We start from the raw sequence: 4,133 nt of genomic DNA, 5'->3' as shown, positions 1-4,133 counted from the left end.
GCCGCTGCGAGGGATCCAGGGGCAGACAGAGCTTGTCTGGGCACCCTGTGCCAGGGCCTGCCCACCCTCCCAGACAGCAATTCCTGCCCAATATCCCATCCAGCCCTGCCCTCTGGCACTGGGAAGCCATTCCCTGGGTCCTGTCCCTCCATGCCTTGGCCCCAGTCCCTCTGCAGCTCTCCTGGAGCCCCTTTAGGCGCTGCCAGGGGCTCTGAGCTCTCCCTGGAGCCTTCTCTTGTGCAGCTGAACACCCCCAGCTGTCCCAGGCTGGCTGCAGAGCAGAGGGGCTCCAGCCCTGGAGCATCTTGGTGTCCCTTTATTTCTGTTGTTGTCCTTGCTGGGTTTTTATTTTAGGAAGTGCAGTCTGGATTTGCTCCCACCTCCTGATGTGTCGCAGCTCCTGTCAATAGTTTGGGATGATGCCAGAGGAGACCCCCTAACAGGAGACCTGCAGGTACAACAGTTCCTGGCACAGCTTTTTCTAGCAGTTCTCCACCACCCGCTGGTTTGTACATCGAAGCGTGGGGATTATCTCTGCATATAAATGTTTATTTTAGCAAGTATGGCTAGATGATATTTTTAGCAGTGGTAGTAGTAGTAGTTTCACACAAAAGCCTGTAGTTCATCAGCCTTTTCAGCCATGTATCTTATCTCATAAATGTAAGTGTCTGCCCGGGGTTATTGTACAATGTTGCCTTCATCGCCCAGCACTTAATCTACACGAGATTTATTTACTTTAGTAACTAGAGGAAGCAAATAACCTCTGAGTGTCTCGATTCAAGGAACTCCACTAGTGCTGTGTGACAAAGTTATCACTCTGTTCAGGCACTTTTTATCCTTCTTAAGAAAAAAATAATTTAAAAAAAAACAGAACAAAGCAAACAAAAACCCAAACAAAACAAAACAACAAAAAAAAAAAAAACCCAAACAAAAAAAACCCCATACAAAAACCAGAACAAAAGCAAAAATACACAGCCCCGGGCAATGCATTAAGTGAGGCTCTCTGGCCTGACCTGTCCAGGTACCTGGTATGGTGGAGGGCAGTCAGAAAGTAGCAACCAAAACAAAATGTCAAAGTCCTTACGAAAGCACCTTCTTCCAAACCACTAGCATTGCTTGCTTTATATATGGCAAAACTGGAGAGCTGCTCTCTCCTTCAGTGTTTATTTTTGCTGGTATAATTAGCTGATTTTTCAACCAGTAATATTGCTTAGTAGTGACTTCCTTTTAAAAAATTGTTTTAGGCTGTGCAAATCTTCTTGGCTTTGTGTGCATACAATGACTTGAACTGGTAGGACCCCAACGTACTAAGGCAGTGCTGCTAATTAATTCTTGGCTGCAGAAGTCCTGATAAGAGTAAACAAAGAGTGAAATTAGCTCAGGAGAAGACACAGGAATTCGCAGGCAAACCCACATCCTTCCATGATATCATTGGGAATCCGCCCATACTCCACCCATACGCCTGACTGAGCCCTGGCCGAAGGCAAGAGAGATGATTTTTGGGAGGGTGAGCTGTGGATCCTAGAGAGACTCAGTGTAATTTACAGCCTGTAAGGATTTTATTCCCATTAGCTTGGAGAGCAAGATACTTCACGTTTACTCTCACATGGCGAAGCCAAAAGCCTGAGCCCCCACACCCACACTGGTCATCTCTGCACCACCCAGCAAAGCCCCTCCAAGCCCTTGATCCTGTGAGATGGCTGCTGAGATGCACAAAACTTTGGTCCTGTGCTTTTCAGAGGCTGCTTGTCTGAAAAGCTCTGTGTATGCTCAGGGAGGGGCTGTCAGACTCCTGCTGACAGCAGTGGTGGGCTGGGCAGAGCAGAGGCAGCTGCCTGAAGGGTGCTCAAAATGATGCTCACTGGACATGCTCCCCCAAATCCAGCAGGCCTGATACCATGGGTAACACTTCCCCAGGATGCCTCAGTGCTAAACTGCTGCCAAAACAATGATTTTTTTTTCTTTTTATTTCCAAGGGAGGACTGCAGTGAGGAGATGGTGAGAGCATCACAGTGCTGGCGTGTGTTGCCATGACATTGGAGTAATTGCTGCTGCTTTCTCTGACAGAAATTAATTCTTTCAGAATTAAGTGACCAATTTTGCCAATGCTCAGCTGCAGGAGGAAAGGAATTTTCTGTAATTCAGCAAATAAATACACTTCCTATACACTTCTATATCTACACCTCCGCAACAGCAGCAAAGCATTTTTGCTGTTCCCACTGTTTGCTAACACCTTGCAGTTTGCACTGGGAAATTGTGGGACTGGTGATAGAACACAACACAATGCAATCTTGAAATTTTCCCTAAAGCACAGTAGGAGAGGAGCAGGAGAATATAAAGGTGCAAGGTGGCAAAGCTATGTCTAGGTTGGCTACTTTGAAAAACAAATCCAGTTTCCTCTGGATGGTTTCCTCTGTGGTTTAAGCCACAGCTCTTTGACTCAGCGGACACCATGGATGTTCAGATTTGCCATTTTCCACAACGTTCTTGACCACAGTCTTGTCAGAGCCACCTAAGTACCAACCTGCAGGGCCCACGTTCTGTTTGCTCACATGTTTCATCTCAGCAAGAACTGTTACATAAAAACCTTGTACAGGTAATCCAAGGTAAAAAGCAATTAGCTAAAACCCAGGATCAGGTAAAACTATACAATAATAAGGAGATGGAGTGAGCCCTGGCTTAGTGAGCACTGGGAAACTTGAGTGGGTTTAATAAGCCCCCTGAAGCCTGGCTGTCTACTGCAGGTCATGGTGTTCCTGTGCCTGCCATACCCAAGGTAGGATGAGATGTTTCCCGACAGTTCCTGACAGGCAGGAGATTACTGATCTGCTGACGGAAGAGTTCTGCCCAAATCCTCCTGTTTAGAAGGGGTCCCATTCAGGATCTGGCAGGTTTTGCCCATCTCCCCTCTTGGATCCCCTGCATATGAAAAAAATCTCTGTGGTAACTAAGGCTAAAAGGACTCCTCACCCAGGAGCTTTGCTATATAAAAAATAGCAGCAGCACCTCAGATTTCCTAATTGTTTTACATTTATTTTGGAGTTTGACATTAAAGGGGAGAAGGGAATATATAGGGAATATACAGTTTTCCTACCCATCTTGTAGATACTGAGGTTAAAGAGATTTAACTTGCAGGAAGACCACCCAGCCAGCCTGTGGGGGAGCTGGCAGATGAACAAAGCCCTCTTGATTTATTAGCAAGCATCCATCCTAGAAGATGTTGATCCTTCCTCCAGAGAAGGGAACGGACCTTTAATAGCACAGTTAATTAGGGATTTGTTTTATTTTTTTTTTTAATTTTTTTATTTTAACCAGGTCATACAGCACCCCAAAGAAGTTTCATATTTTTCATTTCAGCACCTGGTGGAGGATGTTGGAAAATCCTGCTGGCCTTTGGTGGCCCCAGATGCCCCAGGGCTTCTGTTCTGCCTCCAGCACTTTCCCCTGCCACGCACTGAGCAGCCTTCCCGTGTGAAACAGGGAGTCGTTTTGCTGAGCCATGTTTTAAAACAAGCTGTGGATGAACATCTTGAATGTTTCCTTGAAATCCCCCCCACCTCCGAGTCATCAGAATGACTTTGGAAAGCAACCAGAGCAAACAATCCCCATCCTCTCAGAGAAGTGGCAGCCCCGGCTCCCTGCTGGGTGGCATCAGCCCCTCATGCCTCCGCCCTGTTTCCGGACACAAGCCCTTGTCCATTTGCCAAATCCAGAACTGGGTTATTGTTTCCATTGCTGCATCTCTGGAGTTCACTTGTTTTCCTGGAAACCTGTCCTAGATGTGTGAGGTTCCTGAATGTCTTTGGATGATGGCAGCTCTCTGTGAAACACAGCTGGGAATTGTGCTCCATGCGCTCCAGTGAGAAAATCCCAACAATACGGACTCTTCCACTAGGGCTGGAGCCCCTCTGCTCTGCAGCCAGCCTGGGACAGCTGGGGGTGTTCACCTGCACAAGAGAAGGCTCCAGGGAGAGCTCAGAGCCCCTGGCAGGGCCTCAAGGGGCTCCAGGAGAGCTGCAGAGGGACTGGGGACAAGGCCTGGAGGGCCAGGACCCAGGGAATGGCTTCCCAGTGCCAGAGGGCAGGGCTGGATGGGATATTGGGAAGGAATTGCTGTCTGTGAGGGTGGGCAG

General features: G+C 47.7%; 1 protein-coding gene and 1 long non-coding RNA gene across 12 annotated transcripts in view; one reads left to right on the top strand and one right to left on the bottom strand.

Annotated features, from left to right (window-relative positions):
* The window catches only part of LOC108446750, a 12,037-nt gene extending 8,102 nt beyond the window's left edge, over nt 1–3,935 (top strand). The window contains exons 2-3 of the long non-coding RNA XR_001862044.1: nt 355–454; nt 1,977–3,935. This is a non-coding gene — a long non-coding RNA (uncharacterized LOC108446750). The remainder of the gene's footprint in view (nt 1–354; nt 455–1,976) is intronic.
* Nucleotides 166–4,133, bottom strand: part of DYM (dymeclin) — a 224,476-nt gene continuing 220,508 nt past the window's right edge. For all 11 annotated transcript variants that reach the window (XM_017734321.1, XM_017734324.1, XM_017734328.1 and 8 more), the window contains one exon: nt 166–176. The gene's annotated coding sequence lies outside the window, so the exon portion shown is untranslated. The remainder of the gene's footprint in view (nt 177–4,133) is intronic.

Source organism: Corvus brachyrhynchos, unplaced genomic scaffold (genome assembly GCF_000691975.1).
Source record: "Corvus brachyrhynchos isolate BGI_N302 unplaced genomic scaffold, ASM69197v1 scaffold285, whole genome shotgun sequence".
Classification (NCBI taxonomy): domain Eukaryota; kingdom Metazoa; phylum Chordata; class Aves; order Passeriformes; family Corvidae; genus Corvus; species Corvus brachyrhynchos.
This window is presented reverse-complemented; position numbering and strand designations above follow the sequence as displayed.